This window comes from Callithrix jacchus, chromosome 8, assembly GCF_049354715.1.
Source record: "Callithrix jacchus isolate 240 chromosome 8, calJac240_pri, whole genome shotgun sequence".
Taxonomy (NCBI): Eukaryota; Metazoa; Chordata; class Mammalia; order Primates; family Cebidae; genus Callithrix; species Callithrix jacchus.
In genome coordinates this window covers 139,547,511-139,571,341 of record NC_133509.1, presented here as the reverse complement: position 1 = coordinate 139,571,341, position 23,831 = coordinate 139,547,511, and the positions used below count along the sequence as shown (strand labels likewise).

Genomic DNA, 23,831 nt, shown 5'->3' with positions numbered 1-23,831 from the left:
TGTCCTCTCCAGCCAAGAGCCCCAGGGGTCCCTCCATGCAAAAAATCATGACCTTTAGAAACAAGCAGTGTCGCCGAAAAGCCGCCGTGCTCAGGCCCCAGGGTGTCCCTGGACACACAGGGCACTCCCCAATGTGAGTACTGCCTCTTCGGCCCTGCCCAGTCCTCCCTGCCCTGCGCACACCCCTGAAAGACCCTCGTCAAGAGGAGCCCCTTTGGTCTGTGGGGTGGAGCCACAGTGGGAGGAAACTGGCCCTCCCATCCATGCAGGTCCCTATGCCACCGTCCCCGGGCGCCATGCTCTGCATCAGCGCTGCCCCAGTCAGCTGGGCCCCACCGGGGGCTGTGTGGGGGCAGTGAGTGTAGCAGAGCCTCGCTGGGCTGCAGCCGACATGGACAGTGGACCCGGAGGCTGAGGCCAGAGTTGCCTTCCTGCTTCTGTGATGCCGCCAAGGCCGCCCGACCTCATCCAGGGCCCCTGGTCAGGCCCTGCACTGGGGAATGTTCCAGCTGCTTTTCAGCATGGGGCTGAACCTGCACACAGACATGGCCAGACCATATACACAGCACTCTGACCCGCAGTCTGGCCACTGGACCTGGGTAATAATTGACGGCTTCTGTGACATTTGTCCCATCTCAGCCCTAGCCTCTCTAGGGCATCCCCGAGCCTTCCCTTTGTCTATAAAAAGCTTTCTACGTATAGAGTGAAACATCCATATGAGAAAACCCGGAGGCTTCCCACTCCCCCGCCCGCCGGAGTCTCTGCTAAACACGGGTGGCCGTGGCCCACTCCCTGCTCCAGCGAGCTCTGCACAAACAGCCTTGCCTGGTCCCAATGGGGGGTGGTGTCCGCTTCTACAAGGGTTCCAGAAGGAATCCATGGTTTACTGAGCTCAGGGGCACGGGGCCATGGGGAACAACACCCAGGAAGGTGCGGTGCCAAGCAAGTAGGGCAAGGGCGGGAGACACACGGCTGAGCTGTGTGCCCCTGGGCGGTTACCCTGCCCCTCTGCTCTCCATCTGCTTAGTGGGTTGCAGGAATGTGTCCTCAGCACTCCCCAGCCCTGGCTGCAGGGGCGTGGCCACCTCCACGGGCACAGGAATTTGCCTTCTTCCCAATCTGTTTACAGCCGGCAGCAGCTCTGGCTGAGGCAGGGCAGGACCATCCAGGCTCTGCAGGGCCCAGGGCCCATGGCTCAGGCCAGGCCCCATGCTTCGGACAGCAAAAGGGTCAGGGCACCGAGAAGGGGTGTCCCCATCTGCCCCACGCCTGACAGTCACCAGCACCAATGGAACTACGAGGCAGGTCTTCTGCAGACAAGACCCTGAGGTCTGAGGGGCTCACCCCACCCACGGTAGTGAGACGTCACCATGGTTCTTCTGCAGACGAAGACCCTGAGGTCTGAGGGGCTCACCCCACCCACAGTAGTGGGACGTCACCATGGTTCTTCTGCAGACGAAGACCCTGAGGTCTGAGGGGCTCACCCCACCCACAGTAGTGGGACGTCACCATGGTTCTTCAGCCCTTGCTTCCATCAAGCAATGGTGTGGGGCTCCCACAGGCTGGGGTCATGCCTCTCCCCTCGGACTCCAGCTCCTGCAGGCAGGGTCCCCCTCTGGGCCTGGGCCTGGCCAGCCTGACACGGTGATGCCAGCACCTCCATCCAAGTGCCTCCACGCTAGGGCAGGTGCGCTGACTCTCGAGAAGCCCCTGGGCTGCCCCACCTGGCAGTCAACAGTCAAGCTGAGCATGAGTCATGGGGTGGGAACAGGGCCATCACCGGCCCCCACCAGACCTGAGGCCTTGTGCCCAGCCCCTGCGGTGCAGACAGAAACCAGAGCCAGGGAGTGTGGGCTTTTGAGGCAGGCCCAGCCCCGAGCTGTGCAGAGAGGCTGGGGACTCCTGCGTGGGCCCATGGCCCGGAGTGGCACACGGGCCAGGGTGAGGGTAACCAGGCCTGAATTCCAGCACGAGTGTGGGGGGTCTTGGGCCCTCAGTCAGAACCAATGGTCTGGAGGCCCCGCTGTGACACGTTCTGTGTCTGCCTGGGACAACCCCCCTCCCTGTGCAGGCCCCACGGTAGGGAAGGGAGAGGTCTGCTTGAGTCCAGGATCCCCATGAGGAAGAGGCCAAGCCCCGAGCCGGGCAGCGCTGGGGAAGTGTACCACCGGGTACTGCGTTCTGTGCCTGGGACTAAGGGGCTCTGGGGACCCCAAAGCAGCTTCGGACGGCCCTTCTGGCACTGGCAGGGGCTGGTGCTTCTGGGCCCTGAGCCAGCGTTGGTGGTGGGGTGCAGGGAGGGATCTTGTCTTCCACGGGGTGGGCGGGCAGAACAGCGGGAGAGGATTCCGGAACTAGGAGGCAGGGGGCTGCCACACTGTATTTTTAGCTCCTCCAAGAGCCCAAATTTTTCCACTCTTTGGCAACCCGTGGATCTCCAGAACTGCACACGTTCCTGGCAGCACCCGGGGTTCCGGGCAGCCCAGGCGCTGCGGGCGGTGGAGGCACCTGAGGCCGAGCCTGTCCTACCATGGCCCCCACTCCCTCCCTCCCACTCAGACTCCTGGCTCCCCTGAGCCTCCCCGCCAGTCCAAGAGCCCCTGAGGGAACTCCACTGACCTGGTGACTCACAGGGGGCCTCAAGACAGGTGAGAAATAGGGTCCACCCACTGCCACCTGTCCAGAGGCATGAGGTGCACAGGCCTCGGCGAGGGCTGGCCATGTCCTCGATGTTCCCTGGCCCGTCTCACACCCAAGGAGCTCTCCAGCCCTCACACCGCCTGCAGTCCCCAAGATCTAGACAGAGTTCGAGGCTCCTGCCTCAAAGCCCTCCAAGATCTTGCTCTCCCCCTAATGTGCAAGGAGGGCCCCCCAGCCACTGTGGGGACCCCCAGCAGGAGCGGGTGGGCAGAAAGGTGCTCTCAGCAGTGTCACCGTCAAAAGACAAAGATGGAAGCAGCCTGCACGGCGACAGAGTTCAACCACAGGGTGCGTGTGATGCCACCGGGACACCTGCCCAAACACCAGCCTGAGCTGCAAATGGGATGCAGAGGGTTGTGTTTATACAGGGAGGGAAGCAAGCAAAATGGCCGCAGGACGCCAACAGCCTGTCACCGAGGGAAGCTGGCTCAGAGCGGTGCAGCCAGGAGCAGAGGCAGCCAAGGGCCCTTCACAGCACTCTGGCAAGTGCTGGCGGAGGCCTCGTGAGTGGAGAGAAGCTGGGGGTCCTGGCTGGCCAGCGCTGAGCGCCAGGGGACATCACTGGTCTGGAGTCGGACCACAGCTGGGCTGTGTCCCCAGGCTCTGGGGCAGACAATGGGCCTGTGGGAGGTGCAGTTCCTGGGTTAGAAGCAGAGCCCTGTGGAACCACAGGGAGGAGGGGGGCTCTGTGGGGGGGAATGGGGGTGTGCAGCAAACAGGAAATGGGGAGGAGGGTCAGCAAGCGCAGTCCAGGCAAGGGAGGACAGGAAGGGTGGAGGCCGCATGCCAGGAAGCCAGGCTCCTGCTTCCACCTGCACCGAGGGTGTGCAGGGGCTGGGTGGGCTCGCAGCTCGCCAGTCACCAGATGGGCCTTCTCCAGGACATAGCGCCTCAGCCGCACAAAAAGCAGGGCCGACGGGGTGCTCCCTGAGGGCTTGGCCGCCTCTGCCATTCTCGGGGGTCTGGGCTGGAGTCTGGGGGCCCAGGGAGAGGCGTGTGGGGACCAGCAGCTGCCTTGGGGGCACTTCCTGAGCCTGAGGGCCTGCCAGCACCTACCATGGCTGGGAGTGATGCGTGCGGATCTGTGGTTAGGGGCTGCGGAGGGCCCAGGGCAGGGGGCATGACGAACCTGCAGGGGCTCCATGGGGGCAGGTAACCGGGAGCATGGAGACCAGGGGCTCATCACCAGAATCCCCCTACCTGGGATTCCTCCCCTCAGACCAGACACACTCAGAGATGCCTCCTCCAAGGCCCCCAGGTCCCTCCTCTGTCCTCAGAAAAGGCCTCTCCCAACTTGGGATGGGGAAGGGCAGGGCTGGTCGGAGCCAGGCCCGAGCTTCAGGGTTCAGGTCCTGGTGGCCGTGTGCCTGGCTGGGCCCCAGGGTGTCCGGCCTCCACCCTGACCATTCCAGGACAGAAGGCTGCCCACTGTCTGCCCACAAGCCAGGCTCCGTGGTCCCTGCCCGCAGCCCACATCCCTGCTAGCAGCTGCCTTCCCAGGAGCAGGGAGAACAAAGACAGATTGAGAGTGGGGGAGAGCCTGAGCCTGTGCACCCAGCACGGCCAGGGGCTGCTGCCAGGGCCCAGGGTGGGGGATGGCTCTGATTGTGGGTGCCACCAGGCTCTGCTGCTGACCGGCCTGTGACCCACAGATCTCCTGGTTCCTGTCCTCAAATGGGGATGAGCGTGTCAGTGCCAACCCCTCAGCTTACTGACAGATTGAGAGGCTGGCTGTAACCGTGTGTAACCACACATGGCGTGTGCCCTGACCACCTGCCCTCCCGGTCGGCCCCCCTCCTGCTTGGCGGCTGGGACGGAGCTGGAACGTAGCATGAGTCTCCCCAGCCCCTGCTCAGCGTCTCTCAACCTCTGCTCCAGGCAGCCAGTGCCAAGGAGCCCATCAGGCCCGACTGGGTGAACAAGATTCTCAGCGTGGGTGCAGTGTACCGCTTGGCATTGCTGGGACACGAGGGTACCAGGGGGTCTCTACACATGGAGGCACAGGCAGGGGCCCTGGGTGTCCCCGAGGGCCTCTGGTTCTTAGGCCACTCACGTCTGTGCACAAGGTGGAAGCAGAGGCAGGTGGGGACAGGTGGCTACTCCCTCACCCCTACCCTGCGTCCTCCTCCCAGCCTAGGCTGGGTGCAGGCGACAGTCTGAGCTGTGTGTAGAGCAGGAACAGGGACCCAGGGCACAGAGGGTGGGGCAGGCAGGCTGCACACCAAGGCCACGTCCCAGGGCCCGCAAGGACCCAGGTGCAGATGGGGAGATGGAGGCCAGTGGGAGGCTGGCCCTCCTCACACGGCTGGCCATGTCCACCCCCGACCCGCTCAGGGCCAGGACAGCTCAGGCACAAACAAACCCCTACACCACCGGCCATGCCCACTGGTATTCCATGCGTGTTGGGCGGCCACTGGCTGGGCAGAGCGAGGGGCTGGGGCTGGCCTCTGCCCACAGCAGCTGCATGGGGGGGTCAGAGGTGCTACAGAGAAGCCGATACCCAGGGTTGTGTGTTCTGCCGGCCACTGGTTCCCTGCCCATCCGTCCCAGCTGTGCCCTGGGTTAGCCCCAATACTAGGCTTTGACACTGGCCTTCATCTGCAAAATGGGAAGCAGACAGCCTGTCCTCACCACCCCAGGTGTGCTTCCTGACCGAGTTCTGGGCCACCAAGGGCTGCCTGGGGGCCTGTGCTGTCACTGTGAGGTGGCCTGGGACAGAGCCCCGTAACAGTAGGGCAGCCGTCTACCCACCCCACCCCACCTCTCCCACCCTGGACCTTGGGGTGCTCAGACTGTGGAAGGGGGTGGGTGGTAGAGTACAATCACAGCGAGGGAGCAGGGGGTCCCTGCCCAGGCCACCAGGGCCAAGAGCCTTGGCAGCATCTTCCCATGTCCTGACCCTGCAAAGTGGCCAGGGGCCTGGCCAGGCCTCCAGCGGTGCCCATCTCCTCCTCCCGGGTCTCCATGCCATTTCCAATGCACAGAGGTGGGGGCACAGGGAGACAGGGCACCCCAGCCACAGCCAGTCACCCTTCTGGGGTGAGAACAGGAGTGAGCTGAGGGCACAGAGGCTGGGGACGGCGCAGCGTGGCCCTCCTCTCAGGACTCTCCTGGTCCCTCTCCCTCCCTCCCCTGCTGCCTCTGGGAAAAGGTGCAGGCAAAGAGGAGAGCAGCCTTGGACTTTGTGCCATTCTGTCCTCAGGGCCTTCACCCTGGTCATCCCGCCCAGGCTGTGACCCGGGCCCTGACCTGCCTGGAAGGCTCCAGGGTCCGGACTGGCCCTTTGGCAGTTGTCTGTCTGCATGAGCTGCTCTGTAGTGACACAGGTGGGTGCCTGGAGGACGGGCCTATTCCTGCCCCCTGCCCCCCCGCCACCCCTGAGTTTGGAGGCCTAGTAAGGGCTACTTGACCAGGACAGGCCCATCCTATTCCCAGAGTGGCAGTGCCAGGACCCTGAGTCTACCCTGGTGGTGGCAGCAAGGGGTGGGGAGCCTCAGCCTCCAGCTACTCTGTGGGGCTGGCCCGTTTGCACCCGACCCCCAATAAGTGCCCTGTGCCTGCCTGGCACATTGCTGAGTGGGGCTGGCCTCCAGTCTCTGGGCACAAAGGCAGACGCACACAGTAGGGGCTTTATCAGCTCCCCCTGCCAGAACAGATGGCACTGAGTATAAAGTGGCACTGACTATCCTGTGCCTGCTTCCTCATCTGTGAGCTGAATGCTCCAGCAGGACCCACGCCTCACTGGGAGGGATGAGGGTGGGAGACTGTGTGTGGGGACCCGCAGGCTGCTTCATTCCTTCCTTCCTCCCCCACGCACTCAGCACGCAGACCCTGCCCAGGCTGGTGTGAATGCTGAGTGGACAGGGCGGGCTTGGGGCTGGCCCTTGGGACTGACATAAGCCCTAAGAGAGGCGACCCTGAGCAGTCCCTGTGGTTCCTTAATTATAGCTGAGAAAGGACAGCCCCTTGAGAGAGGACAGGCACCACCAGTCTGCCCTGCCCTCCCGGCCTGGCGGTCGCCATGGTACACTGGGGCTGGACAGGGAGTCAGCTGTGTGAACAGACCCCACCCAGGCTCAGGACCCAGGCTGTCTGGGTGCTCAGAGGCAGACTGGGCAGAACCCTCCCTCCTAGGGTGAGGCTGGCAAGAATGGGAGCCTCTCTAACGGGGCCAGGTGGTTGGATCCTGCTCACACCTCCAACAGCAGGGAGCCTGCGCCCAAGCCCTCTCTCCTTCCTACCCAGCTGGTAGCAGCCTCCTTGTCTTTGACATATGGAGTCCACCAGGCCTGCTGGTGGCAGCTGGGGCGGCCCTCCAGACACTGGGGAGCTCCTGTGTGGCCTCTCCTCCCCGCTTTCCATCCACATCCTGAAACAGAGGTGGGTGTGCCTCCTCCAACGCAATGTGTCCACTGGGCCATGAACCACACACCTATCACACACCTGCCGTTTGCAAGACGGAGGTAGGGGAGGGGCCTGGCAGCAGGGAGTCAGGTCTCATCCCTGACAACGGGGAAACTTGACCTCCAGGCACCAGCAAAAAGCCAGGGGCTTGAGCTTACTTCACTGTCCCGGTCCAGAGCTGGGCCAGCTGCGCCCTGCCCACACCCACAGGCTGCACGAGTTACTTTCCAGTCACACCCACCCCTCCCGCAGCCTGCACGAACCCCGTAACTTTCCCAACCCGGGAAGCAACTGCGCTTTGATGGAAGGCACAGAGTCTATTTCAGGTAGGAGCTTCCACGTCCCCACATGTGCAGAGCGTGTAATTAGCTTGACAGCCGTCAGCTCCTCCACAAAGTGGGCGCTCACCTGAAGGTTAACTCTTAGCTGCTGAGGAGCCCTGGCTGTGGAGGCCACAGGTGCAAATGGTCACTCAGTCTGCCCTGTGAGACCCCCCTTTGCCAGCCTGCAGGGTCCATGACTGTCCAGGGATGGAGGGCGGGGCCTGGGCAGGGGTCAGCTCCCTTGGGTCCCAGGAGGGGACACTGCAGCAACCTGGCTTTTAGAACAGAAAGTGGCTGCTGCCGTGGTGGGGTCGGGTGGGAGCAGTATGAGGTCTCAGATCCCAGGTCTGGAGCCCAATGCTGCTATCTGCTGCCCTGGGTGGGGGCAAACGCCCCTGGCTGGGCAGCACCCTTGGGGTCTGGAGCCCCGCTCTGGGAGCCTACCTTCCCCAGCGAAGGGTGGCAGGGAGCAGGTCCCAGCCTGAGCTGCCATCCCACCCTTCAGAGTGCAGATGTGGAAACTGAGGCCTGAAGAGAGCAAGTACCCTGCACCATTCCAGTGCCAGAGTGGGGGAGGGCTGGCAGCAATGGCGTTTCCCAAGTCCAGTGCCTTCTGGCCTGCCTGACCTCTGGCACGGTTCCTGGTTCCCTGCCTGGGCAGGGTCTCCACCACTCTGCCTCCTGGTGTGTCCAACTGGCGTAGGCAATAATGCTGTGATCACAGCTGAGCTGCAGAGCCCTGGCTGGGGAACCCGAGCCCCAGAAGGCCCAGACAGACAGACCACCCCCCTGCACAGGGGGACTGGGGGCACAGTCACAGCTGGTCACTCCTTAGTCATGGCCACTCCTGGGGCGACTCCCCAGTTAGAGGGTTGACGGGTGGCTGTGAGAGCGCACAGGGTTGCTTCCCACCCCACCCACAAGGAACAGAGAGCTGTGATGGAGCCTGATTCCCCCAAGCCTGCCAGCAGAGGGGACCAGGGCCCCCTGTGCACCCACTTGCGCGTGGGCAGCTGGAAGCCAAGCAGTCAGGGTGGGGCGGCAGGCCGGCGTGCACCTCTGGGTGCCACCCGGGCGGCAGACCCGAAGTTGAAGTTAATTTTCCGAACTGTGGCTGATTCACGGTCAGGATGTGGCAGCCGCGAGGCGCAGAAATCCCGCCTGCCCCAAGAGTAGGCCCGGCCCACTCTGTGGGCAGTGCGCGCTCGGGCGGTGCCTCGGCGCCGGGGACCACGGTCCCGGGCGGGGCGCGAGGAGCCGGCAGGGCCAGGGGCGACCTGGGGTCCCCGCCCGGGGCTGTACCCTGCGCCGCGGGACGGCCCGCCGCCACCTGGGGCGCACACGCGGCAGCCCGGAGCCTCACTCCCGGACCCCAGCGCGCCCCCGCCTCCTCCCGGACTCAGTTTCCCCTGAGGCTCCTAGCGGGCCCCGAGGCCAAAGACTTACCGGGTGAGGCGGCGGCGCGGCCAGCGCTCCGTCCGGGGCCGGGTCAGGGGCCGCGAGCAGCCGGCGCCCACTGCGGCGCTCGCAAGGCTCGGACGGCGGCTCCCAGCGGGCGCGGGGCGGGCGGGAGGAAGAGGAGGTGCCGCCCCGCCCATCGGCGGCCACGTGGGGAGCTGGCGCGGGCCGGGGCGGGGCCGAGGAGGGGTCGCTGGGGTGGCCCCGCCCACCATGGCCCGCCCCTGAGGACGCTTTAAGGGGTCTCCCCGCGCGGGTGAAACCCTGGCCGCCCCCTCGGGCCTCTCCTGATGGGCGGAGACGGGGGTGGGATAAGCGGAGCGGGTCCGTCCCCCGCCTGGGCCGCCACCGCCCGCCCCCTCCCTTCCCTCCGCCGCCTCCCGTCCACTTACACCCCGCATCCTCCAGGCCCGCGCCCCAGCGCCCGTCACCTCCCGCTGCCCCGGCCAGGACTCCTGTTCCAGGCAGCCGGATTCGGGGATCCCTCGGCAGAGCTGTCTCTTCCCAGGCTTCGGGGACGGAGGGCCTCCCCATCAACCAGGCCAGCCCTGTGGCCTCCTCTCCGCAGCCTTTCCTGACCCCCCTCTTCCCCTGATGGGGCCTCGGTGGTCTTGGGCAGCCGCACTTCGCCGGTTGGTGGAGGCAGCTGCGTGAGGGCCGCGGAGGTGCTGCGATGGGTGGGTTTTCTCTGCCACCCCTATGCTGTCCGGCCTCATCTGTCTCCTAGACTTGGGGGCACCCATCCACCAATCCTCCCATCCCCGACATTGACTAGCATGGGGCACGCCGGCAGTTGGCGCGGAAAGCCAGCCTGGCTGGATGAGAGCCAGGCCCCAGCTCTGGAAGTCCCTTCTGACGTCTGACCCTCAATCAGAGCTGCAGGAAACTGCATCAGGCCTGGAGTTTCGGGGTTACTGGGGGGCTAGAGGGAGAGCAGAGGAAGGTAGGCCTTGGGGAGCCCCCTGTGACATGGGATGGAGCAGACACAACCCTGCCCTGAGAACCGGCTCCACCACTCCCTGTACGACCTCAGGCTGGGATATGACCCTGTGGAGCCTCAGTTTCCCCATCTGTAAAACAGAATAAGTACCCGTAAGGGCTATGTGAGTGTCAAGAACATGTGGATAAAGTGTCTCTGCTAGCGTTCTGACATCTCTCCAGAGGGCCTACTGTGTGGGCAGTGGCAGGCAGGGCTCAGGGTGAGGGCAGGGGCAGCCAGAAGGGCTTTTGAATGGCTGACCAGCCCCGAAGCAGCTTCTGCTTTGAGGCCAGCTGTGCATGCTGCGGCCGTGGTGTGCCTCGCCTCTGTGTGGGGATCAGCCCCGAGTTGCTGGCTATGTCTGTCTGCTCCCTGTGCCCACCCTGCCCTGCCCAGCAGCTCCAGCCCCGGAAGTTTGCTGGCTCGGCCCCAGTGCAGGAGCGGCTGCTGGCAACAGCCCCGAATGAGCTCCTGAGGGCTGGGTGTGCCCGAGGAGCCAGCCAAAGCAGGCGCTCACTGGACACCCTCCAACCTGGGCGGCGGCTGCCCCTAGACAGGAGCTCTGCAATTCTTGGAATGCATGGGGAAGGCCTGCAGGCCGTCACCACACCTGGCTCTAGGGCCCCTCCAGAGAAGGAGGCCTTCCTGCCCTCCCGAAAGCTGGGCTCTGGGTCTTCCCGTGCATTCCTGGACACGAGCACTGGTGCCTTTACTGGCACCACCTGAGGGTGAGGGTGGAGGGCACAGGTGGGGCTGACTCATCTGCGTCGGGAGCCGGTGAGCTGGCGCCTGGCCGCAGAGGCGCTGGTCAGTGGGTGTGTTTGTAGATCCAGGGGATGGAAGAATGTGGGGAGGTTGGTGGGGAGTGAGCTTTGACCTGCAGCCCCCTCCCCTGCCCACCAGCTTGGGGGAAGGCAGAGTCCTGAGCCTCACCCAGAGGCTGGAGCCGGAGGCCGGGTGCGGGCCAGGGGTCCACCTTTCCTGGCACTTCTGTAGCTGCACAGATGTGAGGACCCCTGCCCCAATGGGGGAAGGGAGGGCCCAGCACCCCCAGGGCCGCTTATGCCTGAGGCTGTCTCCCTTGTGCCCAGTCATGCTTCTGAGCTGCCACCTGGTCCAGAGAGGCCATTGCAGACCAGGGCAGGGCGAAGAAGGCGGGGTGAATGTGTGTTAGTCAGAGGCAGGCTGGAGAAGTGCTTGGGGTCCGGAGGGACTGCAGAGGAGGGCTTCGGCCCTAGTTAAGAGGGTGTGTGCGTGGTGGAGGCTGAGCTCAGAGGTCTGGGATGGTGGATGTGTGAACACTGAGAAGGGGCTTTCCCTCAGCCTTGAACCCAGCATGCCCAGGGCAGCAGGGTTCAACCCGCCTTGACCACTGATTTCCTGAGACATACAGAGGTCCCCTCCTGTTTTCCTTCAGCGGCTCACCCCCAGCCCTCTGCACCTCCAGCGCCCCCAGACTGCATCCCGGCCCTATTCTGAGCTTGCTTCCTGGGCCTGGGGTTCAAGGGAGGACCAATTTGGCCTCAGAATCACACCACCTGCGGACACCACCGGCAACTTCCAGAGCTGCTTCCTGGAAGCCATGGCCTGTCTGGAGGCTCCCCTCCTGGGCATGGGTCCTTCCTCGGAGCTGGGTACACACATGCTTACCCACAGCTGTGGGTGCCCAGATGCCTGAGAACAGGAACGTGCAGGTACAGGCTGGCGCTGTCACACACCCAGGCGGAGGCACACGTGCCTGGCCACAGGCACAGAGGGTGCGAGCGTGGTCCTGCACTGCAGGCCTGCGGAGAGCTTGCCTACCTCTTGCTGGGAGATTGGGACGAGGGGGAGAGCAGGCCTTGGCACCGCCGGCTTGACTTCTGCTAGGAACAGGCAGGCAGCGTGGGCGTTCCTGAGAGAAGTCCTCCCAGCCTGGCGTTGACGCCGTGCGAAGTCAGGGCATGCGGCAGGTGGCCACTTGCAGGCCCAGAAGCGCTGCCTGGGGTCCACCCGAGCAGCAGTCTCGCCATGGGTTCATTTCCTTTGTCAGTTCAGCACCCAGAATGCTTTTCATCATTTTTTAATTTTGAGATTTTTTTTTTTTTTTGCATCCTACTGGGGTGCCCTGAGATGATCTCTGACCTTGTTACAGAGTGAAAGAAGTGAAAACACACCCACCCACCCGTGTCCACCCACCTGTGTACCCATTCACCCATCCATCCTCACACACCTACACTTCATCCGTCCACCCACCCGCAGCCATCCATCTTCCCATCCACTCATCCACCCACCCACCACCCACCTACCCAGCAACCCACCCATCATCCACCCATCCATCCAGCTACCCATGCATCCACCCACCCACCCACCCTCATCCATCCATCTGCCCATCCGTTCATCCATCTACCCACCCACTCATGCATTCACTCATCCATTTACCTATCCTCCCATCCATCCACTCATCCAATCACCCACCACTCACCTACCCACAAACCCACCCATCATCTACCCATCCATCCAGCTACCCATGCGTCCACCCACCCACCCACCCTCATCCATCCATCTGCCCATCCGTTCATCCATCTACCCACCCACTCATGCATTCACTCATCCATTTACCTATCCTCCCATCCATCCACTCATCCAATCACCCACCACTCACCTACCCACAAACCCACCCATCATCCACCCATCCATCCAGCTACCCATGCATCCACCCATCCATCCACCCTCATCCATCCATCTTTCCAACCATCCATCTGTCCACCCATTCATCCATTCACTCACCCACCCACGTCCACTCATCCGCCTACCCACCAACCTACCCATCACCCACTCATCCATCCACCCACCCACCCGTCCAGCTGTGGCACCTTGGGCAGCTGTTCTGCCCTGTGCCTGCTGACAAGGACATGACCCCATCCCCCAGTCACCTCCAGCCAGGTCACTCCTCCCACATCCCTGCCCCTCCCTCAGCTCTTCCCTCTGTAGCTGGCGGCTTTGCCGCTGGGGCCTCAGAAGCCCCTGGTGATGTCTCTCAACATCTCACAAACTTCTCGTGCATTTCTCAGTTCAAACTCCAAGAGCACCTGAGTCAGCCTGTCTGTGTCTGGCTGCGGGAGGTGGACATTGGTCAGCCTGTCTGTGTCTGGCTGCGGGAGGTGGACATTGGTCAGGGCTGTCTGTGTCTGGCTGCGGGAGGTGGACATTGGTCAGCCTGTCTGTGTCTGGCTGCGGGAGGTGGACATTGGTCAGGGCTGTCTGTGTCTGGCTGCGGGAGGTGGACATTGGTCAGGGCTGTCTGTGTCTGGCTGCGGGAGGTGGACATTGGTCAGCCTGTCTGTGTCTGGCTGCGGGAGGTGGACATTGGTCAGCCTGTCTGTGTCTGGCTGCGGGAGGTGGACATTGGTCAGGGCTGTCTGTGTCTGGCTGCGGGAGGTGGACATTGGTCAGCCTGTCTGTGTCTGGCTGCGGGAGGTGGACATTGGTCAGGGCTGTCTGTGTCTGGCTGCGGGAGGTGGACATTGGTCAGCCTGTCTGTGTCTGGCTGCGGGAGGTGGACATTGGTCAGCCTGTCTGTGTCTGGCCGCGGGAGGTGGACATTGGTCAGGGCTGTCTGTGTCTGGCTGTGGGAGGTGGACATTGGTCAGCCTGTCTGTGTCTGGCTGCGGGAGGTGGACATTGGTCAGCCTGTCTGTGTCTGGCCGCGGGAGGTGGACATTGGTCAGGGCTGTCTGTGTCTGGCTGTGGGAGGTGGACATTGGTCAGCCTGTCTGTGTCTGGCTGCGGGAGGTGGACATTGGTCAGGACTGTCTGTGTCTGGCTGTGGGAGGTGGACATTGGTCAGCCTGTCTGTGTCTGGCTGCGGGAGGTGGACATTGGTCAGCCTGTCTGTGTCTGGCTGCGGGAGGTGGACATTGGTCAGCCTGTCTGTGTCTGGCTGTGGGAGGTGGACATTGGTCAGCCTGTCTGTGTCTGGCTGCGGGAGGTGGACATTGGTCAGGGCTGTCTGTGTCTGGCTGTGGGAGGTGGACATTGGTCAGGGCTGTCTGTGTCTGGCTGTGGGAGGTGGACATTGGTCAGGGCTGTCTGTGTCTGGCTGCGGGAGGTGGACATCGGTCAGCCTGTCTGTGTCTGGCTGCGGGAGGTGGACATTGGTCAGGGCTGTCTGTGTCTGGCTGCGGGAGGTGGACATTGGTCAGGGCTTATCCCAGGTCTGGGGTCGGGGAGGCAGGTGCCGGGACAGTGGGTGGGGCGGTCAGTCAGGGGCTTCCAGCAGGCAGGGAGCTCTGTCCTCTTCATTTGAATATTGCACACACATACAGTAGAATCTCATTCTTTGCAGGTTCTGCACCTGCAAATCTGTCTACTCACTGAAATCGATTTGTAAACGTAAAACCAGTACCTGCTTAGCTACCGTCTGCATCTCTTGAAAATGAAATAAAATAAGATCAATACTTCCTGCCGAGGTGACGTGTCCTGTGGAGAAAACCCGTGTTTGGAAAGGCTCGTACATGCATGAGTAGCTGTGCTCTTGGCCGGGAGTTCAGTGACGTATGTTAACAGAAACACACAAATAAGCCATTGTGTACGGATTGGTAGCTAAAAAGGCTGGACCAGAGGCTTGTAGGAACCTGGCCCTCTATTTCCCCTGGGAGCAGAGGAGGTCCAGCATTCGCTGAGTCGGTGTTTGCAGCCGCACCACGGAGCGCAGGACACGCTGTCACAGAGAGAGCTGCTGCATGGCCTGCAGGAGGTGCCCGGAGCTTCGGCCTTCTGCACACTGAGTTTCACTTTCATGGAAACCCACGTAACTACCTCCCCCCTCAGTAGACTATGGAACACTTCCGGGGCCCAGAAAGTTCCACGGCATAGCCCCCTCCGTGGGCACCCCCCAGAGCTAACGGCTGTTCTCATCTCTGCCACCAGAGACCTGTCATCCTGGGATTGCATGAACTGTCAGCCTTGTGCCTGGCTGCTTCTGCTCCACAGTCTCTGAGATTCATCCACACGGTGGGTGCGTCGGTTGCTCATGTTTCTTGATTTCTGTGAAATATTCAGTTGCACAAACCTATCCGCTGAAAGCTGAGGTGCAGAGGCAGGGTGCTGGCAGAGATGGTGGGTCTCCTTCGGGCACCTCGCTGAGCAGACTGAGCCAGTGCTGTCCCTGGGGAGACGCAGTCTGCCTTCCTGCTGACCTCCCATGAGCCATCGGGCTGTCCCTCCCCACCCCAGCCTCCTTCTCAGTTGTCCGGTGGGAGTCCAGATGGGGTGGGTGCTGTTCCCCATGGTGGCACGCAGGTTCCTCGAATGATGGGGAGAGCCACTCAGCTTTGAACTGTCTTGTGTTGGGGGTCTGTGCCACCTTTTGCTTCAAGAAGGGGCTCTGAAGTTGACGAGGTGAGGAGACACTGGGCCTTGGAACCCTGATGCCGGGAACTTGAGGGGCTGGAGGGAGCCCCAGATGGGTTCCCTGGAGGTCCTCCTTTGAGAGGAGACGTGCCTGGGACCCATCCACACCCCAGCCCAGGGCCTGCGTGAGTGTAGCTGTGTTCTGACTCGCCCTGCCCCTGGCTTTGAACCCTGCAGACTCAGCAGAGGCAGGGCTGGGCGTCAGAGAAGGGGAGAGTGGGAGAGGGCTCAGGGCAGGGCCTGTAGGCTGCCGGATTGGACCGTGCCTGATGGTCTTGGCGGGAAGGAACAAAGTCTGGAATGCTTTGTGGGTGATTTTTAGCCATTGGACTGCGTTTTGAAGGACTAATAGGTCTCCAGAGATAATTGTGTGTGTGGGGGGCGGGTTTCAGACGTATTTATGAATGGAATGCTGACTGGAATGGGGACACCGCTGTGGGCCTGCCCCTGCCCTCTTTGCCCTCCCCTCCCCCTTCACTCTCCCCTCCACCCTCCCATCTCTCCCTGACGCTTCCCTCCCTCCCTCCCTGCCCCACAGCTCTGGGCCCTTCAGGGTCACTGTTGCCTTCTGCGCTGTCACACCTGGTGGGGACCCAGGCACTCAGGGAAGCGAGGCTCCTGTAGTGGGCGGTGGGAGGCAGGGAGTGGCAGCCCCAGGCTGGGGCATGCAGGAGGATGAGTGCTTGGGATTCATTTCGGATGGGTCACCGACAGGCCACCGAGGGGTCACCACACAAACCAGTTCGTGCTGCCTCCCCAGGGCTCCTCCTCCCCTCCACCTCCCCCCTCCCCCATGGCAGCCACCGGCAGACCCCTCGCCCAGGTGTCAGTGTCTTTAAGGACCTATGTTGCTCCTTGGGTTTTCAACGTTAATACTCAGTTTATTAAAGTAGCACATTTAAAATCTCATTTTTGCCAGGCACGGTGGCTCACGACTGTAATCCCAGCACTTTGGGAGGCCAAGGAGGGTGGACCGCTTGAGCCCAGGAGTTCAAGACCAGCCTGGCCAACATGGGGAAACCCAGTCTGTACCAGAAATATGAAAATTAAGCAGGCATCATGGTGTGTGTCTGTAATCCTAGCTACTTGGGAGGCTGAAGTGGGAGGATGGCTTGAACCCGGGAGGCTGGGGCTGCAGTGAGCCGCGGTCATGTCACTGCACTCCAGCCTGGGCCACAGAGCGAGAGCCTGTCTCAAAAAATAAAATAAAGTAAAAAAGTAAAATAAAATTACGTTTTTTCCCCCAAATGTTTGGGTTTATTTTATCAATCGTATTAATTTGGTAAATTCTACGAATCTCCTTCAAGGTGCTTCTCCCGCATTTTAAAGGCGCTTGTGAACGCATGAAGTATCTTCCATGGACGCACAAGCCTTCACAAGCGGGGACTCCATGGCGCAAACCTTTCAATAGACTGATTCTAGAGTTCTTCAAAAATCCCAATGTTGTCTGCAAAGGCAGCTCAGTCATTTCCTTTCTTTTCCCCTGCAGTCACAGCTCTGAGTCAGCCACACGTGGACAGATCTGTAACAGCAAAGATAACCACAGAGGCACGTTCCACAGACATCCAGGTGCCAGCTGCAAGTGTGGGCGCTCAGCACGCGGTCCTCTTCCACCCTCCCTGCCGTGTGAGGTGGGCACTGGGGCCTCCACTCTACAGGGCACACTGAGGCCCAGGGAAGGGCATCGCCCTCCAGCCCGCCCTGAGTGCCATCTGACCGTGTGACGCTGAGCTACCCCAGGCACACCCAACACTGTGAAGGCCCCAGTCACTAGCGCAGACGGAGCGCACACAGACAACCCCTGTTTAACCCAGACGCGATAATCCTAGGGTTGGCTGATTTCCTTCCATCCTAGAGGCTAGACTCGCCCAGGACAGAGGTGAGGGTTTTAGGAGTGGTCACCGCTGCGGTGGCCCTTCCCCTAGGTGAGGACTTGGTTTCGTAGTGAGCATTCCCGAGTTCAGGTAGTAATTCCCCAGCTCTTTTTTTTTTTGAGACAGAGTCTCACTCTCACCCAGGCTGGAGTGCAGTGGTGCGATCTCGGCTCACTGCAACCTCCGCCTCCCAGGTTCAAGCAATTCTCCTGCCTCAGCTTCCCAAGTAGCTGGGATTACAGGCTCATGCCACCATGCCCAGCTAATGTTTTGTATTTTTAGTAGAGATGGGGTTTCACCATGTTAGCCAGGATGGTCTCCATCTCTGGACCTCAAGTGATCTGCCCACCTCGGCCCCCTCAAAGTGCTGGGATTACAGGCGTGAGCCACCGCACTCAGACTTTTTTCTTTAAGATAGGACTTCACTCTTGTTGCCCAGGCTGGAGTGCAATGGTGCCATCTCGGCTCACCGAAACCTCTGCCTCCTGGGTTAAGTGATTCTCCCGCCTCAGTCTCCTGAGTAGCTGGGATTACAGGCACGCACCGACACACTCGGCTAATTTTTTATATTTTTAGTAGACATGGGGTTTCTACATGTTGATCGGGCTGGTCCTGAACTCCTGACCTCAGGTGATCCACCCATCTAGGCCTCCCAAAGTGCTGGGATTACAGGCGTGAGCCACCACGCCCGGCCCCCAGTTCTTACGGAACCTCCTAGTTTCACTGCTAGCTTGGAAATAGATCAGACTCTTTCTTCTCATCCATGTCACTTCCCACCTTGATGGGACCTGCTGCCAGGTGATGCTGGATTCTGTCCTCCTGTCACTGGCCTGCAGACTGGGCAGCTGGCTTGCTTCCCAGTGCCCGCAGGGGTGCTGCCCATCCCGAGGGTCCCTGCTCCCTGCTGCCCTTCCACCTGCTCATGGAGGCGGGGCCCTCATCTGCCAGTTTCAGCTTTGCTTAGCCCCAGCTGCCATGCTTTTTTCATGGAAATGAACCAGTTTGCTCCTGAGCTCTTCCAGGATGACAACTGACAGATGCCAGAGGGGAGAAGGTGCTTCCCTCCTGAAGGCCCTCGGCTGGCCTCTGACCCAGCCCCGAGGCCCTCCCTGTCCCTCCCCACACTGCGGCCTCTGGCCTGCCTCTTCCTGAGCGCCCAGCACAGTGTTCCCTTTCTCCTGTAGAATAACAGGGAGACTTACGTGTTAAAAATAACCAAGAACCCCAAACCCTGTCTGACTCCACATACACGGGCTGTGTCTATTCCCCACCAGGAAACGGGGTCTTTCCCATGCCACTGGCTCTCCTGGGACCGGGGAACTCCTCCAGCCCCTCCTCCCCTCCCTGGAGACTCCGGCCCCTCCCACTTCCGGCCATGGGAGAGTGACTGCTCCCTTCCTTCCACGGAGCCTCAGCCTGGAATCTTCGCTTGCAAGCGTAGCGTCCGTTTTCCGGCCTGGCTCCCTGCCTGGCTCCCCAGCTAGACTTTGAGTTCCAGGCCCGGCGTGGCCAGGGGTAGCCATGCTGAGCAACCAATGGGGAGTCTTGGGCTCCAGCCCTCATCCTCACCTGTCCTGCCCGCCCTGGCTCTCCAGGGGTGACTTAGAGTGAACCCCAGCTTCCTCTGGACCCTGTGCCTCCCGCACTCCGATGCTTGCGGCCACCCCTCCGCCTTCTCGGCCCCCCCAGCTTGGCCTTGTAGTTCCTGACCTCTTACCTTGGCCATATTTTCAAAGTAAAGTAGAAATCCAGTCCTAATTTCATGAGACGTGGAGTTTGCTGGTTTGCTGAGCGGGGGCACTGGTGCCCGTGTGCCTTCTGCATCAGGAGTCCTAGATGCTGCCCCCAGCCCTGAGAGCCAGATGTGACATAACTTGCTCCGTGTCCAATGTCCCCAGGGTGAGGGCCAAGCCTGAATTCGGCTCCCTGTGGGTGGCGTCCGGGAGAATGTTCTGTGTTCCTCTTTTCACCTTTCACCCGCAGTGCTCTGGTGGGTGAGCACGGGGCATTGGTGGGTCCCTGCCACAGTGGGGCACGGGGAGGGCCCTGACCTGCTCCTGCTTGTTGGGGTCCTTGCCCCTTGCCCACCCTGTTTCTTCATGTGCCAGTGTGTGGATCCTTCGCAGCCTGGTGCCACCCCCCAGATGGCAGCGCGTGAGGTTGGCCTCTCTTCTAGAGCCTGGCTCGGGGAGGAGCTGGTGTTGTTTGCTGGGAGAGTGAGTCAGCTGGTAGCTCTGTTTCCTTGGCCTGTGTGGAGTTTCTGTTTAGGAGGCACAGGGCGCTCCACAGCCTGAGTGAGCCCCTCCGGCAGAGACACTGCCTTGCTGCCCACTGAGCCCCACCAGCTCTGGTTTCTGTTCCCTGGGCTGGTGGTAGTTCAGCTGCACCTACCCTGGTGGCAGGCCTCCTCTGTGTGCATGTGTGTGCGCATGCGTGTGTGTGCATGTGTGAACGCGTGTGCATGCATGTGTGTGCTTGTGCATGCATGTGCATGTGTACATGCGTGTGCATGTGAGTTTTCCCTGGGAGGTGGCTCTGGGCTCCAGTCCCTGAGCGCTGCTGAGCCTGGTTCAGTTCCAGCCAGGGGTCCCGCTGGCTCAGCTAGCAGAGCCTGAGCCTTCCTGGGGCTCCCTTGTACCGTCAGAGGGTTGGCTGTGCCTTCCTCTGATGCTGCTGACTCAGCGCCTGAGTCATAGCCAATGTCCCTGTGGCGGTGGTTGGGGCTGGGGGCTGGGCCTGGGCATTGCGGGTGCAGGGGCCCTGGCGGTGGGAGCTGTTGGTGGGGACCCCCGCTCAGCACCGTCCTGGCCTGTGCAGCAGGGAGCCCTGCATGGGCTGCATTCCAGAGCACAGTCCCGGCCTGGAGGGACTCTCGAGGGGCCAGGAGTGGCCCTGTGGACAGTGCAGTCCCATGGTACAGCGGGAGGATGCTGTGGCCCTGTCGGTCTGGGTCCTGGCCATGCTCCTTGCTGCCTGCTGAGGTGGGCATGGTGATAACACTCCTACCTCCTAGGGCTGCTGGACGGGGAGGCGTGTGCGAAGCGCCCAAGCCGGGCCCAGCTACCGGCAGTAAAAATGGCCCAGATGCCAAGGCATGGGTGGGAGTTGCTGGTCAATGGCCCCAGGGTGGGAGGCACTTCAGCTGTGTGCAGGGAGGGCTCCTCTGCAGGCACCAAGGTGGGAGGGGCGAGAGTCAGAAGGAGGGTGGGTTTGTTCCACAAGCAAGGAAAGATGACAGAAGCTTTGAGCGCAGCTTAGGGACCCTGATTACAGGATTGGATTGGAGGATCCCCTTGGCGGGGAGCAGAGGTTGGCAGGGCAGAGGGGCGAGTTGGGGCAGAGCCGGTGGGAGCTGGTGAATGGTAAGGAGTTGTGTGAGTGTGAATCTGAGAGACTGCGTGTTAGGGCAGAGGCCAGGGAGTCAGCGTCCGCTCTTTGCGGAGGGCAGAGGCCAGGGAGTCAGCGTCCGCTCTTTGCGGAGGGCAGAGGCCAGGGGCCAGGGAGTCAGCGTCCGTTCTTTGCAGAGGGCAGCGATGCCCATGCCCAGGAAGGCCTCAGGCGCCTGGCCGTGGGGCAGCCAGCTGGCTGAGAATGAGGTAGTTTACAAAGGACTGGGGACCCTCAGGGGCCCATCTTGACCCTGTGTTGCCTTCCTCTGGGGCTTCAGTCCTCTGTTGGCCCAAGACCCCCTAGAGAAGAGCCAGGACTTCTGGGGTCTCTCGGGAGCAGCCTGGTCCCCTGAAGTCCTTTTCGAGGCCTGGATTTGACAATGCAGGAGCCACAGAGCTGTGCTGGCCCCAGGACCCTGGGAGCCCTGTTTGCCTCTGTCCCTGTCGCGCAGCCCAGCTGGCTGGTTTGTCCCCATCCATGTGGTGGGGGCTGGGCACCCTGCTCCAGTGCTGAGCCTGATGAACTTCTAGGGAGGGAAGCTGGGCTGGGCCCACCCCTCAGCCGCTAGGCCTGGCAGTGCCCACCCTGCTTAAGGATGGGTAGGCTCAGGGCCCAGGCTAGCTTGGGCCACAGAGTGGCTGCTGCAGCTGGGGCTGGAGCCCATGGCTGTGCCTCCCTGACCTGGCTCCACCCAGCTCTTGGCATTTCCGTCCCCAGGAGAAGACAAACACCTGCACCCACTTCCCTCTCCCAGGGCTCCCAGCCCTCCCAGTGGTCCTGTCAGGGAATCTCGTTATTCTTAACCTTCAGATGCAGAAACTGAGGCTGCAAGAGGGGAGCAGCTGGCAGCTAGGAGATGGGGAAGGAGCCCAGTGGCAAGGCGGAAGTCCGCCCAGCTGGGAGGGCACGAGGCCTCTGTGCAGAGCTGTCGGGAGTCCTTCGGGAGTGTAGAGGGGTCACTGCCAGCAAATGGAGGCTGGGCTGTGGCCGGGACCCACCTGGACCTGTGAGCACTGGTGTTCCTGGCCAGGTCGCCCACAGGGATCCTGGCATCAGGCCTCTCACCTGGGCTGGCTCGTCCTGGTCCTGGGAACCCACTCAGACCCCATAGGAGGGGCTTCCTGGGTCAGGAGGGGCTTCCTCGGTCAGGATGGGAGACTTCGGCTGGGGTCCAGGGTCTCTGACCACCCCAGCCTGGCACTGGAGTGAAGGGACTTGACCCCCTTGAGCCTCAGCGTCTGCAGCTGTACCCAGTGCTGTGGGGAGGAGACAGAGGGGAGGAAGGGGTGGGGTGCTGGCAGGCCTTGTTTTAAGGTTTGGGAAGGGGACTCTCAGGAGAGTGCAGTTGCTGGGATGGTGAGTGTGTGCCCACATCCCGAGGCACACTTTGCCATTACAGCTCTGTGATCTTGGCAGGCAAGAGTGGGGAGCCCACCCCAGCTGGCCCCCCAGGGGTTTACAGAGCAGCGGCGGGTGCCAGGACCCTCCTGGCCCAAGCCCACCGCAAAGGGAGCGAGGAGGAGAGAGGGAGCTGAGTGGGGGGAGTGGGAGGAGCCATGGGGGCTCCCAGCAGTGGGGGTTCCTCTGTTCTCCGAGCAGAGAAGATCTCTGGGCCCCCGGGAGGCTCCAATCTAGGGAGGGGAGGGGCCATCCGGAGCTCAGAGCAGGACCTGGGGCCACGCTGGTGGGCCCCGGTCAGTGTCCTCAGAGACTCCCTGGTGGGCTGAGGCTGGCTCTGCAGCGTGCCACGTGGGCCAAGCCTCTTGCTTCTGGACATTTCTCTCATTTTCCTACCTCCCTGCGTCTTCTGATGGGTCCTCTCTGGGGCTCCCTCCTAGGCCTTCCCCTCCCCTTCGCTCAGCCCCTTCTCCTGGGCAGGCGGCCACCCAGAAGCTAAGAAGCCCTTTAGTCACCTCAGTGTGTCCCAGAGATCTGGGGCTGCAGCCCCGCCCACCTGTCCCGCCCAGGCACACACCCTCCCCGCTGCCCTGCAGGCTGCTGTCGGAGCCGGTGGGCAGGAAATTAGCTGCCTCTGAGGGGTCCTCTGGGGTGGGGGTCCGGGGAGGGTGGGCTTGGCAGCCCGCAGCCTGGCTTTCTCCAGATGAGTTGTGGGAGGGGAGTCCTCTGGGGAGCCCAGGGCTCCGCTGTAGGGGAGGGCAGGCTTCACGCTGCTGTGTGGGGGCTGTGGTGCTGAGTCACGCTCCGGAAAATGAAGGAAGCGGAGTTTCCACCACCATCTGCCTCCTCCTTGGGAGGAGGAGGAAGGGGAGGAGATGGGAAGAGGTGGGGTGAGGGAGCGGGGCTCAGAGCAGGGCTGCAGGCACAGAGGTGACCGACAGGCCAGGGCCCAGCCCTGCCCAGAACAAGTAGGGTGAGGGCAGGTGGCTCTTCCCGATCTCTCCTGGGCCCCCAGGAGCCCCAACAAGTCAGGGGAGGGGGTGTTGAGTGCTCCGCCCAGGCCCAGAGGAACAAGCCACACTAGGCCCTCCCTCCTCCCTGCTCTGCCTCAGGGAATCAAGCAGCTCCAGGGCTCAGGTGCTAAGTACCAGTGTCCGGGGTGTGGCTGGCCGTCCCCAGTCCCCAGAGGCAGTGGGAACCTTGACACAAAGCCCTCAGCCAGCCACAGCCTCCTGTCCCCATAGCCCTGGGAACTCCGGGCTGCTGCTGTGGAGTCCAGGGCAGCCGTGGAGGGGATACTCTGAAGGGGGTGCGGTAGGGTCCCCCCAGCTCTCCTCTTGCCTTCACAGGATGGGCTGGGTGCTGGGGATGCCCCTATGTCTGGGCAGCCCCCCACAGGTGCCCTGCCTTCCTGTCCTCCTGGAAAGACAAGTTGCTCCCATGTCATCTGCAGATGTGGCAACCAACGCCCAAGGCAGGAGGGGCCCCCCAGGCCCCATGATCTCCCCTGGGTCTCCCCAGTGGCAAAAACAGGAGTGGGGTGAGGTCTGTAGGTCTCAGCTCCAGTAGCTGCAGACCCCAGCGGCAGCCCTCTCACCCCTCAGGCGGCCGTGGGGCAGGGATCCTCTTCGCCTCCTAGATGTGTGACTTGCCTCTCTGGGCTTCCCACTCCTCTACTGGAGTGGGTGGTCCAGACCCACTCTTCCCGGTGAAGCCAGCGGGAATCCCGGCCAGTCTTGGCAGGGGCAGCCCCCAACTGCTATGTGTGGCTCTTTCAAAAAGACACAGGAGTCGGGAGCCTTGTGACATCAGCCCATCAACTCCCCTCCCTCTTCTGCCCTCACTAGGTCGGGTCTCTAGTGAGGGCAGAAGAGGGAGGGGAGTTGATGGGCTGATGTCACAGGAGGCAGG

The 23,831-nt window shown here is 62.1% G+C and overlaps 1 protein-coding gene and 2 long non-coding RNA genes across 6 annotated transcripts in view; 1 reads left to right on the top strand and 2 right to left on the bottom strand.

Moving 5' to 3' along the window:
- INF2 (inverted formin 2) overlaps window positions 1-11,911 on the bottom strand; it is a 31,871-nt gene extending 19,960 nt beyond the window's left edge. For 2 of the 4 annotated variants that reach the window (XM_078335885.1, XM_078335886.1), the window contains exon 1: window positions 11,668-11,911. The gene's annotated coding sequence lies outside the window, so the exon portion shown is untranslated. Of the gene's footprint in view, window positions 1-8,873; window positions 8,978-11,667 lie in introns of those variants that run through there. The other 2 variants (XM_009006652.6, XM_035261689.3) reach the window with 1 other exon arrangement.
- A 2,483-nt stretch (window positions 11,912-14,394) lies between these two features.
- On the top strand, window positions 14,395-16,487 carry LOC128928887 (uncharacterized). Its single transcript, XR_008474625.2, has 2 exons — window positions 14,395-14,859; window positions 16,178-16,487. It is a non-coding gene; the product is annotated as an uncharacterized LOC128928887 (long non-coding RNA).
- A 5-nt stretch (window positions 16,488-16,492) lies between these two features.
- LOC144577577 (uncharacterized) lies at window positions 16,493-22,429 on the bottom strand. Its single transcript, XR_013521754.1, has 3 exons — window positions 22,317-22,429; window positions 18,850-21,778; window positions 16,493-16,780 (listed from the first exon to the last, which is right to left on the bottom strand). It is a non-coding gene; the product is annotated as an uncharacterized LOC144577577 (long non-coding RNA).
- Window positions 22,430-23,831: the final 1,402 nt, after the last annotated feature.